Source organism: Symphodus melops (assembly GCF_947650265.1).
Source record: "Symphodus melops genome assembly, chromosome: 14".
Lineage (NCBI taxonomy): Eukaryota > Metazoa > Chordata > Actinopteri > Labriformes > Labridae > Symphodus > Symphodus melops.
Genome location: NC_136704.1, coordinates 13,120,259 through 13,145,815, shown reverse-complemented (window position 1 = coordinate 13,145,815; position 25,557 = coordinate 13,120,259). Strand labels below are relative to the sequence as shown.

At 37.6% G+C, this 25,557-nt stretch overlaps 1 long non-coding RNA gene across 1 annotated transcript; it reads right to left on the bottom strand.

The window, feature by feature from the left end:
- Window positions 1–18,649: 18,649 nt before the first annotated feature.
- On the bottom strand, window positions 18,650–25,154 carry LOC306835021. The gene is made up of 3 exons (XR_013780555.1): window positions 24,759–25,154; window positions 23,670–23,745; window positions 18,650–18,734 (listed from the first exon to the last, which is right to left on the bottom strand). It is a non-coding gene; the product is annotated as an uncharacterized lncRNA (long non-coding RNA).
- Window positions 25,155–25,557: the final 403 nt, after the last annotated feature.

Genomic DNA, 25,557 nt, shown 5'->3' with positions numbered 1-25,557 from the left:
CTCTCCACGTGGACTGTTTATTCTGTAACGGCAATATCTGCTGAAACCCTAGTGGACAACTACACTTAGAAAATGAAACCAAATACTTTTCACACAAACCCAAATCCCACCCGATGCTCACATGACACTTCTGATGCTTTTCCTTGCAAAAGTTCAGGTTATTGCGTTAAGATTTTCTCAAGGACTCCGAAAGCAGATATAGGAACAGTAATGCTCCCAAAAAATACATAATCATCCTTGTTTGACTGCAACTTCCTATCTGTGTGTGCTATCATGTAGAATAGAATGTCATCTGCATACAATTGAATACAATTAAAGGATCTTTACAATCAAAATTGCACATGCACTATTAGTTATGCAAACCAGCCCAAACTGTGTTCAGTGACAGCAGAAAAGCACCTTGTGTGCACTCAGACCGTCCCAGTTGAAAGAACATTTCTTTGCTGATGTGTTTACAGATAAAGATCAGAGCCAAAGTCTAATCTGGCTACAGGGCAGCCACTGCTGATATTTTACATGTTGACGCCTCACTTCCTCACTCCCTCATGCTGCTTTAAGTTTTCTCCCCACGTCCATCCCATGGGAATCATCTGTCTGTTTCTGTGTCTCTATGGCGAAACAAAGGTGATTTAAAGGATTGAGTCACAGCAGCAGAACCCCAGAATCAATTTGGGCTGACCCTGAAACTCCGAAAAGGTTACATCAATACACTGTTCAAAGATGTTCTTTTTGTTGCTCTTCAGGCCTAAAAGCTGTATCATTCATTAGTTCTGTATTTATCTATGTTTTTACAATGATTCTTGGGGAAAGTAACCCATTTAGATACAGAACACATAAAAAAACAGATGTAAAATTAGAATTGCTGACATTCTGTAAACATTGCAAGTGTTCAGTATCAAACCGTCAGATAATGAGCTGATAGAGCAGAGAGAGAGCATGCTCCCTTGTCCATTCAGTCTTTCTCAAGTGCTAAGTTCAGCGTTATGCTTTTTGACAACTGCTCTTTTGTTTCCAAATGCACCTCCTCTTTAATTCAAGTTGAATAAATGTTTTCACCTCACCATTTTCTGAGTCAGAGAGCCTTTGGCGTTTTGCACAGCAGCCTCTGGGATCCAAAGCTAATGGTCCAGACAGTTGAACTCTGACACTGTGTAGGGAGTGTTCTCCCCGGGTCAGACGGATCATCTTTACTCTCACATTGGCCAATTAAACATTCTGTTGGAGGGGAGATAGGCCTAATAATGTTTTCTGCTCACACACTCACATTTTGCACACTTAAAATAGCATCTCACACACACAGGAATCACCACACACAAGTAGAGATATCTCCTCATTACAATGATGTTTAACTCTTCAACATGAGGTTGTGTCTTCCTTTTCATGCAGGTTTTTCACAAGTGTGGTTACACAGCATCTGATTAATCATGATGCTGTTTGTAGAAGTGCACAGTCAGACCTGAGGGGCAAAGCTGTTCTGATTATCATCACTTAACAACCTTCCACCCACCTTTTCATGTGAACAGAAACTTCCACACAAAGGAACATTAGATATATACAAATACAATAAAGTATAATACATTTAGACAACTTCTCTGGTAAAACACAAAAGATGTTTATGGGTTCAGATCTTTTAATCTGTGCATCTTTTTTGGGGGGGGGTTTTGACATTGTTAAATGTGCTTATGCCTTTGAGTCTTTGCTACCGCTTGGTACCAGTCATTTGTACCAGACACAAATAAATACAAACGGTTCAGATGTCCTTTTGCTGCCTTTGCTATACCTGAACAAACACCAGGTTCTGCACAAAACAGTAGAACATGCTAGCTTTTGGGCTTAGCAGTAAAGTGTTACTTTATAAATAGACACTATAAAATGTTTCCAATGTGATTGATATGACCACAACAAAGTGCATAATGTTTCATCATTTTTAAATTGTAACCAGAAATGATCACAACCAGATCACAACTGTTAACATTTTATGTTTTGGATGACTTGATAAGGATTCTGACTCGTGAAGAGAAACGGGCTGTTCTAACACTCAGTAAGGCAACAACAGAGGCACCTGTGTTGTCAAGTAATTCAACATGACACAGCCATAGTTTGTCCTGATAACAATCATCTGAAACACGAGAACTCAGGAGCACTAATTAACCAGCATTGGTTTCCTTCGAGATCCAAAAGCTGTACCTCATGGTACATCAACCTGAGAGCAGAGAGTTCCATTCAGAGGCAGCACAGACTGCTGACTCAGGTGATGTGGTTCATTATAGGAAAGGGCGGTGGAGACAGTGAGTGAGAGGAGGAGAGAGATATAGTGTGGTAATAAGGAAGGTAAAAAGAAGGCGAGAGCCAGAGGGAGGAAGAGGGGACAGAAAGAGAGGAATAACAGAGTGGTCGGGGAAATAGTGAGAGAAAGAGAGTCTGCAAACACATCCATGCTCACACCTGCTCAGAGAATAAATAGTGATTTGAATTTCGTTATCTAATCCAGAAGGAGTTCATAATCTGACATTTACATACTGTTTAAAGCCTCTCCTCAGTAAGAATGGACATATGTAAATGTGGTCAGATTTAAACGACCATACAAATGCACAAAATAGACTTCCATCATACATGCAAGTGTAAAAATGTACACAAAAAATAAAGGCAGATTCTTCCCTTGAGGTATTTTTTGAGTTACTTTCTGTTGTAAATGTTCACCAGGTAATTATACAATTGCTGTTTATGTACAAAGAACAGTGGAAAAGGTTGAAGACGTCAGAGGGAACTGCTCTGTCGGACATAACTGAAAGGAGAGTAGAGCGCACACTGGAACCAGGAAATGTATAGGCTACATATTTATGTCAAGAGAGTTTTAAATATACTCAGTGATACTATAAAAGTTGTTTACATTGGTTTTCCTTTTTTAATTTGTTAAAAAGTCCACACTGAAATTGAGCCCAACCGGCACTCTTTTTTTTTTTTTTTTTTTAAATAAACTGGTATCGAAAAAAATAATGTTTGAAGTAAAAACTTTGCCATCACTCATCTCAAACAGAGACACCTTTATCAGCAGTTTTCACTCTGATTGTTTATGGGTGTTGCCAGTGTCACTGCAAAGCCAGAGATAATTCATCACCTCTACCTGTGAGGAACAGTGGTGTCAGAAATATGGGAAGAAAGTGCAGCAGCTTTATAAAAGTGTTATATGAATGATGTGGATGATGGGTACGATAGAAATATATTTGGGGACGGACAGAATTGTGCTTTTAGTTCATTTGAGGAAATGTGAGGGCATTATTTGTTGTAGTTCAAAATCACTAATTCAAATAAGCGGCATTAGACATAATGAGCAATTTATTTGTAGACTGTATGAGGTTTTGCATTTTATTTCTGGGATACATAACCCAAAATGTTAATCTGTATTGACAATGGATCCTATAGAAATGTGAAATTAATGTTGAAGTTGGTGCCTTTTGGACCGAGAAAAGGCAGAATGTGGATGAAAGACAACAACACCCAGAATGCACAGCACTACAGTCAACTCCCACTGAAGCTACGGTGTATTTAGAGTTTGACTTCAACATAGACGGCCGTTTCCTGAACTGACTACCAGAGTTCTTCCAGAAAAATGTGCTATCTTAGAAACTGCTGACAGCAAACAGACTCTATGTTTGTGTCCACAGGCAAACAGTGAGAGCACCGACACCTCCTGTCCACCCCAGCTCCACCGGCGACAGGCAGGCCCTCACTTTTTGGGGAAAGACAAGGAACGCTGCACCTAAGGGACTGGATATAGAACAAACAAGTATCTCAAAGCTTCAAAAGCACACCATCTGTTTGAACCTCACCGCAGAGACACTGTGAAGTGATTCGTTGTTGCTGAAATCATCCCTGTGTTGCATCAGGACATTCGGAGGTAAACATAATAAAGTGGCAGGTATATTTTAAAACTGCCAGGAAAAAAAAACTGCCAAAGTCTCAGAACTATGATGAGGAGTATCACTGTGAAATGTATTCTGATGAACTGCTGAATGTCTCCTGCATCAGCGTTTCTCTCATCTAATGACCAGTCTGCAAGGCCAGTATGAATGAATGAATTTTATTTTCGTGTCATGCGCACATTGTACCCAACCCTCATGGGCTTATAAGACACCAGAACATACTTTGCATTGCAGTGGTAGTAACATAGTATCATTGCAAAGTTGCCAGCACATCCAGAAGCAGAACATCCACAATCTCACCAGGTTCAGACGGCCCAAAATCCAACGGTACCTTGTGCGTGAGCGTTTTGTTCCTTTATCTACGTTGGTATGTTGTTCAGCTTTGGTTCATTTATTTATATTATCATGTACATCGTGCACTTTTTTGTTTACATTTCTTTTTGGCTTTTAATGCCTCTATTTAGTAGTAGGACAATGAATAAAGACAGACATCAGGGGAAGACAATCTAGGGATATGACTTGTAGAAAAAGAGTCACGGGTCGGATTCAAACCCAGTCCATTTTGGCCCCACAGCTACTTTTAATATCATAGGCTACCTTTTGCATACATTTATTGTCTGATGCAGTTAAAGCTTTTACGAACTGTCAGTATTACTGCAAGTGTGACACCATAACTTTAGGACTTATTTAATACATCAAAGTTGTATTTCCAGTTTCACTTTGCATTAAATCCTTATTGACTTCTATGTTATACTTAATGTTTTTGGTGATCTTTTGTGTTACTCTTAATTGTTTTTACTATTTTTTTGAGTCATTAGTGCTAAAATTTCCAAAAGGATCACTATCTTTTTGCTCACAAAAAAGTTGTTGTAACTTAGACTTTTGCAAGATTGTGTCTCTTGAGTCTCGTCATCAGCAAAACCTAGAGTGTGCTTTAAATTAGATTTGACAGTCGAGAGAGAATCTTTTTGCAGATTGAAAATACAAAAAAAAACCAAAAAACTGCAATTTGCTTTCCTTTTCATTAATGCTAAAATGTGAGTGGGCAAAATTTGACTTTCAAATTAGTTTTTACCTTTTTTGTCTGTACTATCACTTTACATTGTACTACATTTTCTTGTCTTTACTGCTCCTCTATATCATCTGATCTCCACCCTTGCATCTCTCCCGCTTTAATATGTTCACCAGGGAGCAGCATGAAATGTGTTTCGTCTGTCTGCTTCAGTGATTTATACCTCTGCACTTCTACCTCCCTCTCTTTCCCTCCGTCTCTTTCTGTCCCGTTCACTTCTACCACCTTGTAGCTCGTTGTCCGTTACTTTCTAGTGTGCTTCTAAAAACTCACACGCACATACCTGCAAACACACTGGCACAAGGACACTTGCACTCAAACACACACTAAGAAGCCCGGAACATTGCTGGGGGGAGACGTGAGGTCTCAAATCCTGTCCCAGAGAGAGGGAGCCTGCTGGGGGATTAGCGAAGGACTGTGGGTGGCTCAAAACATGGAGGGCATAGAAGGGTGGACAGCTTGAGAGAAGGTGGGGGAGTAACATAAAATGATTTTATTTTATTTTTTTCCCTGACAGATGTATTATAACCTGCAGTGACTGTCCAAACAAGTCAATATGTGTCTTTGAGAATTATTCCACCCATCCCACCGTCTTTCAAACCCAGGTCAAACAAAGGTCAAACAAAATGTTGCTTTTGAGAAAAAGGTTTTTTGTAAGTCTCTATTAATTTGTAAGTGAAATGTAATGAAGCTGGGCTTTTACTGACTTAAACAGATTCATAAGACCGACAAATGTACATAAAATTTGCATGAACGACAAAAGTCGTTTTTAAAAAGCTATTTTTAAATTGTGTGTGCTTCTTGCTCAACTCCCCCCCCCCCCCATTTCCTCCTGTTGGTCCCCCTGCTTGCACTATTCTGTGACAGAAAACAGAATGCGTGTCTTTGATTTGGATCTTTAGCAGTTTCATCACAACACATAGTCTGGCTGTTCACTCACACTCGTGTTTCCAAACACCATCGTGGTGGAACGACATTTAATGGAAGGCCACTGTCAAAGGAACTGCTGATTTGCAAACATGACTGTGACACATTCAGAAATTGTGTCATAATCTCAGACATATTCAAAATAACACAGGCATACATACTGTATCTATTGAGTGTAACTCGAGTCAAGTGGAAAACAGTTGCTTGGTTGCTTCAATAGTTTTGGTCAGAATCAAACCCACGAGGAGTCAGGCTGCATCATGAGAATGACAATGAGCTCCCTAAAGCTCTTTTTACTTGATTGAGAGTTCTAGCACAAACTTGCACTTTGCGTGTGTCGTACCCTCAATTACAGCTCCCGTTGACCACAGTTGGCCTCATTAAAAAAAAGGTTGTCATTCTGGGTTTTTTGCTTGGGGCCAAATTCAAGCCAAAGTTGCAATTTATAAAACATTGATTATGATGCCAAAGGAGATTTCTGTTTTCTACAAATATTCAGAAAAGAAATGAACACTGTGGAATCTTTCCCAGGTTATGCAAGTTATAATTACAAGTTTTCTCTAATTAATACACATAGTTGTTTGCTGAAATGAAGTACTGTGGATGTGATTTAGGCCCCGGGAGTCCTGCTCCTTTTCCATGTTCTTCATTTTATAATTTAATCTGAATTTGAAAAGAAGTCTCTATTTAATGAATAATATAAATGTGTGCTCTTTGCACTACACACAAAATAAGATATGAGTTGTGTTATTTTTCATAAAAACCCATGAGAATCATTAAGAATTGTACCGCATGTGAATGTGAGGACTCTGTATGCACTGAATATATTAAAATGTGCACTGATTTAATGTACTCTAAAATAGGGCTAACCCGTGTTCTTCTTAGAGGCAATAGATTTTGTCTAAATTGTTTTTTCTTCTGATTTGATGTATTTTAACTAATCATGTTGGCTAAATTGCACTAAAACATCAGTAACTTCATGTGACATGATGCTTCGGACACATTGACCTTTCAATACAAATGCATTACGCTCAGATACAAACATTAATTGGCCACAAAGGAATGTTGATTTTGACACAGCTTAACCCTGGTCTATCCCTTCTGCTGGCAACGAGTGATTGTGTGCAGGGAGGAGCGAAAGCTGGCTCTGTGTGTATGTTTGATAATGTGTGTATTTGGGTGTGTTAAATTCCACACCAAATGAAAATGATGGGCTAACTCCAGCTGTTCAGTAGGTCGAGCAGGTATAGCTGCTCTTTTAGAGCTGTCTCCATTCGACTGACACACAATCGTTCAGACAGAAAATTGCACACATCTGGTCATCCATCAGTGTTTCAGTGTTTCCATCAAGCCACTCTCTATTGATTAACCCTTTATTGGGCAAGTGACTATATTTGGTAATTTCCCTACACATTACATATGGCCACCCTTCTGCACCTCAGTAAGGTTGAGAAGCATGTGATCGTCACTCAGCCAATCAGAGGAGATGACCCTACATCACTGATCCTGCTATTGCGGCATTTGAACAAAATATGGTAACTTCATCAATGTTTATTTTTTTGAATAAAATGTTTTAACAGACATAAAATTCTGTTATGTCCCCCAATTTTTTTTTTCAATTTCAAAGTATTTCAATGAGTGCACTATAAAGAGTTAAACAATTATTTGCCTTCAACTGAAAAGTGACATTCCCTCATCTATGCACAGAAAAACCTGAATGGTAGATTCTGAATTTGCAATATTTTAATCTCAGAGACACCACAAGACAAACAGCAGGATGAGAAAAATCCCAAATCACAGCAGAACATGAAGGAGACAATGAGAAAGTGTGTGTATGAGTGCTGTGCTTGGTCTGACCTCTGTTACATGAGCCTCCCAACACCAGAAATCTGTAAACAACTGAAATCCATTTAGCTTGCATAAAATACAGGACTCTGCACACAACTGGATTCTGTACCACCCTTTCCCAAAGGGATGTTAACACAGTATGTACTGTATAGGAGAAAACCAGCACATAAACAGGAAACACAGATTACACAGGAAAGGGGACTTTTTGTTTCTTTTTTTTAACCAAAGGGCCTTATTATAAAACTTCCTAGTAATAAGCTTTGCTCATGTAATTAAATTTGAAGCAAAAATATGAGAATTTCCCCATAAAGTGAAGAAAATAGATCATGGTAAAGATAACAGTTTTCAGCAGCCTTATGAGAGCTCCTAAAGTGAAACACTTTTGGGACTGATGAGGACTTTTAAGAGGCTTAAGGCTCCACTGTACTTATGCTGCAGCAAACAACATGTGCCCACTCTTGTTGTGTAAACGTGAAGCTACTACCTAGTGGTTGCTAACACGTGACGTCAGCTAGAGTCTGTCTGTGCATGACAGATCAGCGACATAGTTTAACGCATAGCACATTTATGACAATGGAGGGAGAAGGCGTTATAACCTATACTAAAGAGAGTCAGAGTATCAATTGATTTGGCTTCACTTCGCTTCGCTGTCATGTCAGCCATCTTCTTATGCAGTCCATGGTCACATTCCATTGTAAATTGTGTGGATATTAAAGGAGTTTTAGGGTTATGAAAACGTGTATAAGATATTTTCTGAGTGTGTGAAATGATCCAACAATGTCAGTAGTCATTTTAAAAAAAGCTCAAAAGAATTAACTATGATGAATAACAGGAATAATGAAATACTCGCCTCAGTTAGAGAGCTCTATAAAGTGTTTAGATGGACTAACAAGAGTCGGCTCACATAACAGGGTTAGCATTCAGATCAGGCACAAACCAATAAAGCTGGTGGCGGGAAATGCAGCAGTTGCTTTCAATTTGTCACAAAGAAAAATTCAGAGACACACATTAACCAAACACGCACACGCCCACTCACAAACAGACCAATATGCAGTGATTTATATGGTTATCAAGCAGACACACGCTGTCTCAAAAGAAGCATTGTGATTGATGACGGAGGTTTAATCTTACATGTGCATTTGAATTAGTGCAGCGTACACCTGAGCTGACATTTTCTATATTGCACATAAGCTTTTCTTTAACCATGTTTAAAATAAATAAATGAGAAATAAACAACTGTGTATTCCAAAACAAATAAACAATATAAAGCAGGACGATGGAATAGTTGAGCTTAAAAACAAGTAGAAAATATTATAGAGCAGGAAAAGAGAGAGAGAGAGAGAGAGAACACCACACAAGGTGCAAGTGATGAAGCAGATGGTGATTGACGGGGTGAAGTAAATGGAAACATAGATAAGAAACGTTTGCCTTAATGTGATTCCAAGCTTTTTAACCCATCAGCTTTGCCTTGACAGTCAGAGTACCATGGCAACCGTTTGAGGAGTGATTTTCACTCATTAAGACCAGAAGTGAGTTTTGTAATTACTCAAAGATGTTGAGAATGAGGGAGGTTCAGGTCAGTCCCGCTTGTTGAGCGCTCAGAGTGGTTTTGGGACTCTTTAAACTACTGATGAGCCAGCTGGAGGCATCATGTGTTTCCCCTGCCACTGCCTATCCATCCGATTAAACCATGCAGTCAGTCTTACAGAAGCAACACAAACTGTGTTTGAGCAGAAACCATTGAAAACATGTCTTCCATGTGGAATAAATTAAGTATTTCTCACTGCAACTGTCATTATCTTACTACCGTACCTGACATTTATGAGGTATAAAAAGCTGAAAATGCTGAAAATGGAAAAACACTCCACAGAAGGTAAGCTAACAGACAAACACATAGTTTACAGACACAGCTTGTTCTGAAAACATGAGCCAATTCTCCAAAACCCTTCAGGAAAAAAATGGTTTCTATTTTCCAGACCTAAAAAAGATCAGCAGCATTGAATGTCATTGTCATTGCGTTGACATTTTATTAAATAAAACTCAACTTTGAGTTACAACATTTAGGTTGTTGCTCTCTTAGAACGTGTAGAAATGCTTTTTGATCACAACCAATCATCTCTAAAGGTTCGCAAGAACAAACCAAATGGATATGCACATTATGCAGTATAAGGGTCAGTGAAAGTAGAATAGCATAAGCCTGCAAATATATTTACATTTACTTGACAGCATTTATTTTGCACAAAGACTTCTTATTTGTTTGTTTATTTTAATTGATGAATTATGGGATGAATCAGTAAAATGAAAGGGAAATTATTTGACTAAATATAATTCAAATAATACAGCGGAGGAAAAACAACATGTTCCACTTAATCATGTAGTACAAACATTCAAACTATTGGAGTTGGAGACCTTTTTGAAGATGGGTTCTCATACAGACCTCGCTCTGTACCATTTTGGGAAAGGATGCCGAGTGAGTGCTCAAGGTGGTTATAAAGGGGTACGGGATACTCCATGTATTAAAGATGATTCATTTGACCCCTGACAGACCTGGTGCTAGTGGAAGTTCTGTGAGTGGTCACGGTGTGGTCACCTATACGTTTTCAGAGAACCGGGTACACTATGGTAATCTGACGTTTCCCAAAAAAGAGATGCCACAGTATGTCTCTGAACAAACACATTTGGACCATGTCTTTGTTTTGGAGAATCACTAAGTAGGAGGCTTCCAGCATATTGCTCACTATGTTATAGTTTCCTCACTCCTTTCTTTGATTTTAGGATGCTAGAATCAGGCAATAGTCTCCAAATCACATGAAACGTCTCCCTTCCTGCTTCCTAATAGTGATTTTTCCAAACCCTTAAGGCTTGAGTTTGGCTGACAGGATCCTCTGGCTTTATCTGAATAAAATCGATACAGCCTTGATTACCTACTGAAAATTGTGTGCGCCTCAATTTGTTTTAACAACCAAGAAGATGAGAATACAAGCCAAATCTGGTACACAGGGTGCCTAAATGAATGAAATGTGGGATCTCACAATGCAGACCACACATCCACAGATGAGGAAAAAGGGGGAGACTTACAGGAAAGCCTGTTCCTGTCTTGAATATTGTCTTTTTGGCACATTCAGCCGCTTTACATTGAGCTCATAATAAACTCACACAGAATCTATTAGTTTCTAACTTGACTTCTTTCAATGAGAGCAGGATTAACTGGAATTATTTCTGGAGTGCATATTAATAGAGAGTTTGAGGAGGGATGGTGACAGGAAAGGAAACGTCTTTTTTTTTTCAGGAAAAACACAAAAATCACTGAAAATGTCATCGCAAGCACACATACACAGAGAGGCATATCAAACATGGGCTTATTAGAAAACCTGCTTTTCAAAACACAAGATGAACATAAACTATAGATTTCAGAAATCGTAATGTCACTAATTGAAAGGTATATGAGGTTATATATCCTCTCTTATATGTATACTTTGGTTTTATTAAGTATATGCACATTTATAATAATAGTGAAAGATAAAATCTCAGAATTGTATCTCTGCAGAGGAATACATATGTACTTTAATTTGTAGCCATTGTAATGTAACCCATTCATTTATTTTCACTCCTACAAAGACGTTAATTACATTCAATATTAAAATTATTTTTAGGAAAGTATTAACGGTAAATGATTTAAATTAAAATCTGAAACCCTTCTGAAGTTATAACCTTATTTAAACTTAATGCATTCTTCAGCATTTACTCTCATAAGTTTTGAAATCTGACAACAAATTTACAGAGCTTTGGGACAGTCGATATTTCTCAAAAGTGACTGGATGTGCTCCTTAAAAGACGGTACATGACGTTTATCATCAATTTAAAAAAAAAGCACAAACTATGAGTCTTTAACCATACTAACACAGGACTTATTCTCGAGAATTATTTCTTCTTTCCTGTCATACTCATCACTCCCTCACTGTCTCTAAAATAATATTTTGTCTGTCACTGTAATCAGCCCTTATTTCATTGAATGTGTCAGTCTTTTTTTTTCTTTTTGACTCAATTTGATTAAAAGTACTACTTCATTGTTTCCCCAACGAATATACAGTATTAGGGGGGCGGCCCGCCAGTCCAGTCCGGTCATTTCAGGATACCTTTTCGATACTACAGGACAGCAGTCATTAAAAGAAACTTATGAACATCAACATTCAAAGAAACGTTTGTCCTTAAGTCATGATATTAAAACAAATTCAACACGTAGGATCCCAGTGTAGAAATATGAAGCAGAGTGTGGATTTCAACAGTGTGCACTCATTACTAAACAGTTTAACAGGGAATTAATTAAATTCCAACTTAATCAGCCGTGCGGCTGAAGGATTGACCTAACTCAGCCTGTTCCTGTCTTGAATATTGTCTTTTTGGCACATTCAGCCGCTTTACATTGAGCTCATAATAAACTCACACAGAATCTATTAGTTTCTAACTTGACTTCTTTCAATGAGAGCAGGATTAACTGGAATTATTTCTGGAGTGCATATTAATAGAGAGTTTGAGGAGGGATGGTGACAGGAAAGGAAACGTCTTTTTTTTTTCTTCATTTTATCAAATAAAACTGTAACTGTTATATTTGATAAGCTCCTATTAAAAGAAAGTCAAAAGCAGCTAAAACACTAAAATGCCAGAAAAAAACTGCAATCGTTTTTGTATAAATGAAACGAACAAAATGAAGCATTTCAGAAGTGTCACTGAGAAGACATCTTAAAAGAATTGCTGAAATGACAACAAGCAAAGTGCAGTAGAAGAAGAAAGAGAAAAATGAATTCCTGAAAGCTGTTTTTATTGTGGCACAGTGGTCTAACATATATCTTATATTAATAAGAAAAGATCACACTGGGACTAATTTTCTACTGTACCATTTACATGAATTTGAATTTAATATTTAATCATGTTTTATGAATATGTAGAACACTTTCAATTGTCTTTGTGTGTATGAAGTGACAGAGATAAACGTCTCCATCTCCTTAGAGTAGCTCAGTGATAGAAATCATAATAAACAACAGGTATAAACAGCAAGAGAGCGACAAAATTGTTTCCCAACTTCAGATGACATGAAGAAAGATGTGAATCAGGAAGCGCCACAGAAAGATGCAGAAACAAGGTGACATTAAACAGTGACAGAAAAACAAAAGTGGGTTGAGAGTGATGGAAGAGTCAAGCTGAGTGAACAAAGTGGTATGAAGGACAAAAATGAGGGGAATAGAGACCAACACCCAGACAAAGATGGATCAGGAGAGGGAGAAAAGAAAGCTACTGTGAACACAAAATACAGAAGACAGCAGAGAGAAGGCAGGTGAAAGAAAGGTATGAAGCAGGGATCCCAGCTCACACCGTTTCAGACCCTTGAACCAGAGCTGAAATAAGGTCTGTGGTAAACAAAAGCTTAAGAGATGTTTACGCTTTATTAGACAAGATAAACTGTGTTACCTAAGACCCCACTTGTGGATTTTAAAGTTTGTACGCATACTTAAAACAAATGAGACTACAGTGGTTGTCGGGGAGACTAACTTTCTCACTATAGTCTGCCTTACAGCCTCTAGTCATGTTTTTAGTGCTCTTGTAAATACTTGGTTCATAAACAATTTATTAAGCCACAGTTTCGCTAGTTTTCGCTAGCTTGTCAAAACCACTGATTAGATCGATGAAGCATAACTGTTGTGAAGTCAATATCTACTGACTGCAGTGTAGTTCGTTTGTAACATAACGTTGGCTTTTGACTTCTCTTGACTGTTAACGGTTAAAACTTCATTTAAGTGACGTTCATCTGTCAAGATTATTCCAGCATTTAGCATCTTTTTACCAAAATAGAGATACACATTCCACTCATTACCACTCTGCCTGACTATTTTTCTCCCAGGACTCGAGCAAAAAAGCTGGAGAGTTTCTTCAAAGGAAGTAGCTCAAAGATAAATTCACTTAATCTCAGGCAGTAAATGGGGTATTCAAGCGGCTTACAAAGCAAATTGAACACAAAGGCTGCAAGTAAGAACATTTGTCTCGACTGCTGCACAATGCCCTTTTCCACATGAGCTGGTGGCGAGATTTCGAACGGCCATTGACATACACAGTTTGTATGCACAATCACAGTCCTAAAGGCACCACATGTTGCTTCATCGTGCAGTTTCACAAATTTATACTACCTGCTTTCTACTGTACAGATGAAGTGACAGCAAGAGAGAGAAAAGACACAGACATGGTTAGACTCAGTATCAAAGAACAGAGTGTGTGTGTGTGGATGGAGGGTCCACCTGGTTGTCTGACCCAGTGAGATGATTTTTTTTCTTGTTTAATGATTCATCATGCTAACAAGTAGACGCGTGCAGTTCAAAGGGTTAGTGTTGCAGAATACAGGTGAAACTTACAAAGAAAGGCGCAAAAGCAACAGTCTTTAAATGTAAAATGAAAAAAAGAGGCTACTTTTAAAATGTTTTCAACAAATGTGTCCTTAATCATGAAGTTTCATTGTGTTACCTTATCTTACATTATGCAACATATGCTCTCATCTCTCTATATTGAGATATATAGCCAGATTTTACATGTCAAGAGGAACTAAGGAATGCAGGGGAAAATCTTAGAACAGCTACGACCTTGTTTCACCTGAAAGTCACTGACAATCAGTTCATGTTTTACAATGGATGCACTCTGACGCAGCTTTAGATTATGTCAACAGTTATTATTATATGACAAAGTGTCAGAGAGAATCCTCACCTCCTGACCAACTTCGCTCGAGCTGTCTCTTCTCATCCGCCTATTAGCTCAGATAAATGTCGCCTCCTTCTCTAATTGTCCCTCTCTCTTTCACCTCCGATCATACCAGCCCGCTCATCTGATGACACTCATCTGATGAGGTGGACAGATTCTGTCGGGTTCTTATGAGAACACATTCCTCTAGAATAACTCTCAAATCTTTTGATTCACACACGCACGCACGCACGCACAGACACACAGAAGTATACACGTGTTTGTAGCTCTATACGCAGAATAACTCAATCACGCAACTGTACTCACAGTAAGTGCCAATTACTGGTTCAGTTAGTCTGATTTATTCCTTTGTTAGGAGGACTGAGGAGAACATGTTGAGGGGTGCATTTGTGAGCTGCACGAGTTGCGCATGTGTGAGGGTGCGGGTGTGATTAGATGTTACTTTACTGACAATGTTAAGAGAATTACTCTGCATGACTGTTCACTGCACATGTGTGTCATGCTCCCATGACGAGGCACAGGAAGCCGTGCAGAAGATTCTCCAAGGAGGCGGATACAGAAGTCTGAGTAAAAATCTAACAGGAGATAGAAAAGGAACACAGTCAAGGTGCTGTGAGAATTGTTCTTAAAGCTGTCTTTCATGCCTCGGTTCTGAATATAAAAGAAGATCAGTAAATAGGAATGTATGCGTGCATGTTTGTAGACATGTTTTGGTAATTTGTCATATTGAAGGGTTTTAGTTCTTATAATAATGCATTCCTTTGAAATGTGCTCAGTTATTCTTTACAAGCCACTGATTATATGATGCTAAAAAATTAGATGCTTCTGTGTGATGAAAAGAGAGAGCTTTTAAGAAGCAGTGGCGTATGGGTTAGGCAGAGGGCTGAAATATTCATACGCTAATGGGGAAAGAAAAAAAAAATTGGAAAGCTTTTTTTGGAGTAAAAGAAGAGTCTGCAGAGTGGCTTTTTGGCATGTTTTTTTTCTTTTGAAATCAAACAACATTGTAATCTCTAGCAGAAGAAAAGGATAGACTAAAGAGAGAGACTGTTCGTACTGTCGGTGGAGATGAAAAAAGCAGCAAAATACCAGGAGGAAGGGGGAAAAAAGTGATTATAGCTGGATGATACATGTGGAGAGAAGAAATTTGAGTTAATGAGGGTCAAAGAAATGGGCAGGATATAGGAGTGGGAAATCAACTGATGAGAGAGGAACACAAGGGTTTCAAATTGGAGATGGAAAGGAAAATCATCTGTCGTCATGGATAACAGAATAGAAAAAAAAAAGAAGAAGCAAGGAAGAACATTTTGACAGGTGTAGAAAGCTCAAGGAGAATTAGGGTTCTTTAGGTTGATAAAGCATCAAAGAAAGACATAATGGTATGCTACAGTAATAATATCAAATAAAAAAATGTGTGTGTAAATATAATTGTTCAGAAAATTATGAAATAAAAAAGTAACAATAACTAACTATATATGCACAGAGATACAACATGTTACAACAATATGATAGAATATACATTAATAAAGAGGGAGAACTGATTACGCGTCTTTTCCCTTCTGGCAAAAGGGAACCTAGCCAGTTATTATGTTATCTATAGCCATGCAGCAGCAATGTCACAAACATGTTTGTCTTTCCATAAAATAAACATCCAGGTTGTATAGAAAAAGTGGTGATGCTCTTTTCACTCTTCTGTCCTAACATTGCACATCTGAGCTTTATTTTCTCCAAAAAGCGTGGGTGGTTGGACATCATAAAACAACTATTGTAAAGGACTAATATTTTGAGGGTTTAGAGCATGATTTAAATGAGTCAATCACTGACCTGCATTATTGACCTAAAGACACCTGTCGTTAAGCTCTAGGGATGTCCAATTTGACACACATTGTATATCTTTAAAAGAGAAATGAACGAAAGAAGGAACAAACAATAGATATATAGGTACACACTTTATCCCAAAGGAAACGCAAATTAATATCCTCTTATATAGGAAAACGTTCTCTGTGTTCAGGGAGATTTTGAAATGTAAACTTCTTTGTAATATTTCATTTTCTCTCCCCTCTATTGTTTATTTCTCATATCCCCCCCCCCCCCACTCTGCCTGTCAATAACTCCATGCAGCCACCCTTCCACTATGCATTTTGTTTTATGACAGTGCTGTCTAAGGACTGCAAACGGGTTTGTCAATATGCCATGCACAGCCATTTACAGTCATCATTCATCTCAAAAAAACAAAAAAACTAATGGGACTGATGGCCCAAAGATTTGGAACAAAATAAGATGACAGCAGTGATGAATCTCCTGTGGAAGGCTGTTTTTGTTAACTAAAACAAGTGTGAGAAAGGAGTGATTTTCACAGACAGCTGCCGTCAGCTGTGACACAAAAGCTGTGAGATGACAGCCTGTAGTGTTTGAGGGTTTATTTGCAAAGGTTCATGCTTTATCCTGCTGAGATAATGAGGAAACTTTCAAAAACGGAGTATGAGACAAACCCCAAAAATGTTTAGCAGGTGTAAACATTGTCTGTGGTTGGTGAGAAACGTCTAAATTATACCAATGCAAAGCCAGAACAACATTAACTCTAAAGCTTAAACACAGATTTTTTTTTTTAACCAATAAGGGTGGGAAAAGAATCATAAAATTAGGTCCCAGGGAAACAGTGGGGTAATTGGGGACCACCTGAAGATTAAAGAATCATGTCACTGAACTATTAACCTTACTTAACTATTAAAGTGTTTATCATCCTCCATTTATTGTCTATTATTGACATTTGATTGCAAATCAAAGAGGATAACAAATATATGTATATGATTTGTGTCTCAAGCTTTATTTGTTTGAAGTGCTTTAAATAAAGGAGAAAACCATTCTACTGACACTGAAAGGGTAAGAGAACCTTATTGTGAGGCTCAACTTTCTCAAAGACAATGAGCAAACGCTTCGTCTCGTGACAATCAGAATTGCATTTGCTGGCACTACGTGAACAAAAACCCGCTGTTTAAATCACAGGGAATACTGCATGGTCAAGTAGAACAACATAAGCGTAGCACTGCTGGAAGAACATTAATCCCAGCTTCAGTTCAGCGAGAGCTCACATTTTAAAATGTAATTAGTTTCTTGCAGTATCTCACAGACTCCAGAGCAGGCAGATTTGGGGTTATTTTTAAAAGAATGGTTCAGGGCTTAAAGAAATTTTATTTCAAATATTTCCCAACTATACCTCGTATGACAGCATGTATTTGTTGGGGAGGTAGTGTTCTTCTTTCCCAAATTAGAATCTTAAAAGTTCTTTCTTGAGACAGAGGCTGCTGGAGTTCATGGTAACGCAGGGCGAGGGCTTCAGTAAAGCCTTCAGTGAAGCCCGATACTTTTTACATATTCTGTCTATGACACAAGTGTTGCGCGATAACAAAATATCTGAGTTGCCTAGGAACCCTGAGAGAGGTCTACAATACAACCTTTACTTATGTGATGCTGAAAAAAAACCAAAAAAAAAAACCGAATTGTATAAATATATTGGCACAAGACAATCCCCTGCAGTAACAATGGACTGTAAATATTGTATTATATATAATATAATATATGTATTAATATCATGAATCAAATTACACCTTTAAGGTGATAATGTGATCTCAAAAAAATTCCAAGGAACATGCACATTTTACCATTGTCTTGTCTTCAGCTTTACATCTGATGAATTGTCAACGTCTTTAGGAATAACAGGATAGAAGATGCAGAGGCCATAAACAAGACCTTGAGTTATATTCCCTGTGAAATTACTCATCCAATGAGCTTTACTGTGCTACACGACTGCTATGACTGTGTGAGTGGAGTTTATTCAGAGATTATATCATGCGCTGTCAACACATTTGACATAATAATATATTGATCAGTAGTGGGAACACAGTGCATGTGAGATTTTTTAGATGGCAATCCAGTTTAGTACTGAGTAGGCAAGTAATGTCATGAAGAACAAGGGTGTTGGAGGACTTTTCTTATAACTTCCTATTGGGTGGGTGTTTGCTATGTTGTTGGACATGTGTCCAGTGGTGAGTGTATCCAGAAAGCAAAAAACAATAGTATTACAAAAACCAGCCTGATCACTCACCCTTCAGGCAGGATCAAGGCCACACGATGAAGAACTGGAAGAATGAAAAGGCCATCTTGAAATCTTCGCTTTACAAAGGCAATCCCACTGAAGGCTACGTGGAGACCAGCCACAGATTCTTGGGGGAAAAAGCAGACATGAATAAGTATCAATAGAAAGGATCATGGCCTGAAGGTTGTCCTACTTGTCATGAAATCCATTCCATTTTATATACCAGCAAAAACTACTTTAGAACATTTTGCATTTAATGTGCAGAACATATTATATCAGACAGACTGCCTTGATCACTGATTGTCAAGTTTACTTTATTTGTCCCAAAGACAAATTGTGCTTTTACAAAAGATGGAGCAGATTCTAAAAAAAAAAAAGACATTTAAGTAGTTTCACATTATTTGTGCGACACGTCTAGTAAATATTCACTGATTGACCTGCACTTTGCTGGAGCGAGCAACAATGAAATATGATTCTTTTATAATTGTTTGGGCCATTGGTGTGTGTTAAGATCTCAACCTAATCTTTACTGTACAAACGTTTAATATAACTCAGCTTAAAGTAAGGGAATGTTATGTCATTGTTCACACTCAGGTGAAAAATAATAGTTTTACAGGAAAACAGTCATCCTATTGTTGTTTATGAAGCAAGATGTTGAGACATTACCCAGACACTTTTTATGACTGAGCCGAGAGGAAGGGCCTGGTAAATTGAAAAGACTAAATGCATCTTCAGTACCTGATAAAAAAAGACTGACAACTGCTTCATCCAGACCTTGAAAAAGAACATTACCGTGTGTTTACTGTCTCTGGCTCCATTCTCTCTCCTCGTCAATGTTTGCTTTCTTTTAAACACTCTTTGAGCACAAACCTTGAATTCTTGCATCCTTTGTTCAACTTAACCATCAAGTTCAATGTAATGATCGGAATCTATGTATCAACATCTAAACTGCCTACTGTTGCTAATGCTAATGACTGATCAGCCATATTCTTTATCATCTCAAGTGCCACAGTGACTCCAAAGTCATCCAATCCCGATGCCTTATTATTAATTAGCATCCCATTAATTATCTAATACATAATGCTCTGCTGACTGATGGAATATTTTGGGAATGTGTTTCCAGGTCACCGTCTTGCTAATGAGAAAACGTTCTCAACATAATGAGGGGGCGGGGCAGCGGTGTGCTTGGCTGAAGCATTTAGAGATGCTTGATCAAAATGGAATTAGTTGGCTGATAGCGAACAGATGTGAAGGCCAATGTCCCTCATCTGAAATCATTTTTCAAATGGCACAGTGAAGTGAACTTTAGAATACCTAAAGGAGGCACAATGACACATAAAGGAGCTTGTGAAATAGTTAAAGAGGCGTGATTTAATTCATTTTCTTGGGTTAAGACCTAATTATACAACAGTTCGTTTTAACCAGTTCTGTTACAGAGTTCAACTGCATTTGGACTTACAACAATATTAATAAAGTAAACAGAAAAAAAAAAAAAAAAAAACGGTTCTCCCTACTGCCCACCATCCTTTATTTATTTTCCCCCTGTGCCTCCCCTCTTTGTCATTGCTCCAGTCCTTATCACCGTCTCCTGTCAAGTCCAAAAATGACTCTCCTGCTCTTTGTAGCCCTCAGCATTTGTTGTTTTGCTGTGGAAGCTTTTTCCTCTGTTTACAGCAGCCATTTTTTCAAAAGCTGGATTTATAGAAAGAAATCTGAGGGGTTTTTTTTACCAGCTAGTCCTTACTCCCAACTAATGTGTGTGTCTGCCAATAAGTCAGTGTGCACACAGGGACTATTTGTTTCAGGATTTCTATTTCTCATTTAAGGCTGGCAATTTTGATACCTCCTTATCCCATGATGATTGACTCCTGAAGTCCTTAAGTGCAAACTCTTGTATACCCTGTTCTTACTTCCTTCTATACCCCATTACCCCAACCTCCAAGCACACACTCTTCTCCCATTCATTTCTTCTGACAGATGTTTCCAGTCCAAATTTTCCCTCTGAATACGTAACAAAAACTATATTAAGGTATTGTTCCATTTTATAGTTGCACTAAACCATACACTGCTATTTAACCATCAGCATGGTGCATAATTGAATCATTTACACTCGTTCTTGTCTCGCTGTATTTTTCATGGGTCAACAAAGATTGGCATAAACACAAAAGGTTTCTGTTATTTGTCTTTACGAACAAAGAATAATAAATTCATTTTGCTCAAGGGATTAAAAATTAACACTGCTTCTGTCTGCTCTTTTTCATGATAAGATACTGCACTTTTCAAAACCATAAGATGTATATGCCCCAGCAAGATGAGATGAATCTGACAGTGGAAAAACCTGACCATGTAAAAGGGTGTAACTTTAGCTGTTTGATTTAATGAAGAACACATTGTTTAATTGTGTAAACATAATGAGAACCTGATCCTGCACCATATTAAAGCTGTATTTAACGCTGAGAATCAAAAAAATATGTATAGATTTTGATAGAAATGAAATCTCCTTTTCACATTTATGTATTTATGCCCCCTTCCCCAACAAATAACACTTATTATTTCAATCAATAACTCCCCTCAGCATCACCCTGCCTGGGCTTCATTTACTTAAAAAAACTATGACGACGATGTGATATTTCCACCTTTGACATGTGTTTGTCAAAACTATAATCAAAACATCTTAGGGGTAACCAACACATATATTACAATATTTAAGTAAATATAATGCCAGCAGGCTTTTGCTACAAGGGGAAACAATTTAAAGGCTTTTACGCTGCATTTACGCTGCAGAAAACAATTTTTGTGTGCTATATTATGTTTGATGATTTCAGTTGAAGGTCTTATACAGTTCTAAGATTGAAATTAATGTCAGTATGTCATCCTTTCCTTTAAGGCTGAATTTCTGAGCATTTCCACCACCTGTTTTCAAATGCATTGCAGTCCATTGTATTTATAAAAAACCAACAACAACATTATGGTGGTGAATTTGTATACAGTGCATTCATATACCCTGCAAGGTGCTGCTTCCTCCCTGATGTCCTGATGTCTCATTTTAGAGCAGATTCATTTATTCTCCCAGTTGGACTCAGTGGAAATGGTAACTCAGTGTTGCGTAATGCTGCTACCAAAGAGCGTCTCAATTGCAGATGTGCCTGCAGATGTCACTTACTACTGCAATGTATGACAGGTGTTTTTTTTTTTGTTTTTTTTTTATTGGCAACTGCACTGAACTGATGAGCGATCATTATCTCCAGGGATAAAAACCAGGAAAGTATTTTGGTAGGATGAGCTGAGCAAAAAAATAGATTTTTTTTTTCCCAACCAAAATCTACCCAGTTTTACTCTCCCAAAGCCACAAATACTCAAAAATAAGTTTCTTTGCTATCAAAATAGAAAATGAATTGCATTACCAACAAACAAAAGGTTTTATCTCGGGTCGTATAGCTCTGTTTTCTATCTTGTACTAAATTAGCTCTATAAGCAAATACAATTTCAGCTTTTACAGATGACTGAAAACTTCATCACAAGACATCACAGGCAAACAGATGCACACACATACAACACAGCAGTACCCAGAGGCAAGTATATTTGTGTGGAGACAAAACACACAAATGCATGCAGAATTGTTTTTCTCTTGATGCGTTGCCACATCTGAGATGCAGCCTATAAAACAAAATTGAAAAAGGCCAAGGATATATTATGTGAATATTCTGCAAAGAAAGACTGTCATATTAGGCCTGCTTATTCCTCCTATATGAGACATTTTTGCACTGTGAAGAAGAGGAAATATAGTGAAAGAATGGAAACAAGTTAGGGCGCGCTTAAAGAAGAAATGTGAGGTTAAAACTAATTGAGAGAAAATGAAAAAGTATGGAATAAGAGTTGAATAAAGAGGGGGAGATTATATACTGTTGGCAGATCATGCTTCTCAACAGGAGTGGGGGAAAAAAAACAACAACCCTTGCTCAGCAGGAAAGTATTTGTCTCGGTTACTGGCAGAGCAGTTGCTCTGTGGAAGACGCTAAATAAAATAATCAGTAATATAATGTTACTTTAATCACAAATGTTGGCTTAAAGTAAAAGAAAACAATGTTGCTCATTTCATTTCAGAATGCTTTTGTTTGTACTAGAATTTAAACAAATCCAAAATATAGAAAGAAAAGAACTGTTTTCAGTAAACCATTATGAGTCAATTCAATTGCTGCTTTGGCGTTCTGCCTCTTATAAGGAGAAACAAATCTATTTTCATTATAACCCTTAGTTTTTTTTTGCATAATGTTTCAGCATTAGACTTTATCTTTGTGGCTATCACAATTAAGAGATGAGAAGCTTCATGTGACACACACATACACACACATGCACAGGCTTCTGCAACAGAATTGGAGAGAATTCAACTAATTTGCAGCATTTTAACTTTGTTGGCTTTCCAGCTTTGGGTGCTAGTGGCTGAGTCTAATGATCTTATGAGCCAGTTTTAGCAGCCAGCAGAGATGCCACCCAATGCTGGCATCAAGGACAAAACAAATGCAAACATGGCCAATGGAGCCCTTGAATCATAAGTACAAGTAAACAAACTAGCATGAACCCTTCAGAAGCATGAATGAATTGTGGAACACATATCCAATCCAACAGAAAGTCAATACTGATATATTTGTTTAGTGGAATGGATAGATTGATGGATGCCATTACTTATTTTAAAGACACAAACATTGGATGGATAAGCACATTAAGAGTGTGGAATTTTGAACACCCTTTAAAGTCACAGAGAAAGCATGAAAGAAAGATATAGAGATGAGCTTTCTTTTCTCCTTGTTTTGCCCTTGAAGTTCCTGTTACTTGCAGTGTTCCTCCAAATGTACTTCTCCCGAGGCTTTTTTTCAGTATGATGGATTGATTCTGGTGGATTTGCATAGTTTATCCACTCATTCACACTATCTCTTCTTTGTTTGTTATACAGACACTTCAAAAAGCAGTTTTTCGTGGCTGCCAGATCATTGGAGTTGGTATTGTTGTTGGCCCAACAGCAAACAAGGTGGGCCATAGTGATAAGACGATTGTTTGAAGTTACCTGGTAGGTGGTTTGACTGCCTTCTTAGATGTCATCCAGAGCTGCAAGCCTGTTTCTTAGTCTTAGTTGCATTAATCTGAAAAAAAAAAAAAAAAAAAAAACAGCTCCAGTTAGCAATCATCACAAGAAAAGTAAAATTGAAAACATGAATATGGTATTTAGCTAATTTCCCAGCCTCAGATACAGACTGGATAGCTTTTAGAATTTCAATTGTCAATCTCTCACACTGATCAAAAACAATTGTGTCTAAAATAAATCCTATAGTAATAAGTCACGTAAGCAATGAAAAGCAACAATATATAACTGGGAAACAAATACTTGGAATTGCTCCTTACTCTGACTCAAACATTCATTCTGTGGACAGAGTGGGTGAAAAGATATCCACTCACACTTGGACCAAACGCCTCTTCTTGTTACAGCTCACATTAGTGTTCCATCAAAGAAAACCAAACTTTATTCCAGAGTAGCTTTTTACATTATTCTTGTTCGTGGGAGTTCTTTCAAACTCGTTTTCAATAAAATCTTATCACCAGGGATCACAGTTAAATCCCTCAAACTCTGAATTGCTGACACTGCTATAGCCTACACATCATTAGCTTAACCTGCTCATTATATGGGATAATAAAAATCAAGTATAGCTAATTACCTCCAGCATTTTGATAGTGTGAAGGAAGCTATCAATGCATAGAATACAAAAAGGTCAATTAACTGAGCTTGGCCACATGCACAAAGCCTCCCTAGTAAACAAACTTTTGAACTACATCTTCCACTAAAAAAGGCAGGTAGAAGCGCTCACAATGCCCTCAAGAATGATCAAAATGATGGGAGAAATTCAACCAGGAAAAGCAGGGCAAATGTGTGGATATGAACTCACATTTAAGTGAAAGAAGTAAGCTACAGCACCTTATCTTTATCGTCCTACAAATGTTACCTTTTGGTTTAAGCTTCATGAACATAATTGTAAATGTCATAGGTCCTAAATGTGTGTTAGAAGGTACCAGAACCAGAAGTTTTCATTATGTCTATGGGACTTTAAAGTAATTATATATAAGCAAAAAAAATGTAGTTGTGTGTTACGTGTTTTCAAACCTTTTCATCAGGATGCTAACCAGAAGTTCATGACAGTGCAGATACTCGGTTCAGGGCTCAGCTTAACTGCTAGCATTTAACATCCACAATGTTTCCATAAATGCAAACACATTAAACACTGTTACTCACATAAAATGGGTTCCCCATTCAAAAAATCAAAATGGCTGCATGCCTTAGACAACCAGTTTAAATACTTCCTGGTCAATCTACATTGAATAGAAAAGGTCAAATTCAACCAACTATCAAAGCAATGAAGAATAGTAGTAAGATCAATCTTTCCATTAAGTGTTAGAATGTTAATTCACTTTATAATATAGCCTTTAAGCTTGAGTTAATATGACTTTATAGAGCAATTTACAACAAAAAGAGAAAAATAAACTATCCTACAACATCGTAAGTCCCACTTGGTACAGTCCACATTGCCAACACCTGGTGGAGCAAGGGGTGTTCAAGTGTTCATAGAGCACCAGCCTCAAAACCAGGAAGTGGAACTCAGAGAAGGAAAAAAAAAAGAAATCAAAGGAAAAGAAAACCTTCAATGACATGATGAATGCAGCATAACCTATTAACCTAAATGTCCATGCTAGTTTTAGCTGATACACAAATATCACAAAACACAACCATAAAATAAAAAGGTAAACACTGGTTGCACATGTGTTCTGCTCATATTGCCATTATACTGACTGGAATGGCATAATTCAAAGAGTTCCTTAGTGAAACTATTAAATGTATTTTTAGTCAAATGAAAGATAAGCTAAATGGATATAATTTGCAGTCTTCACTGAGGTAAACCTCTCAT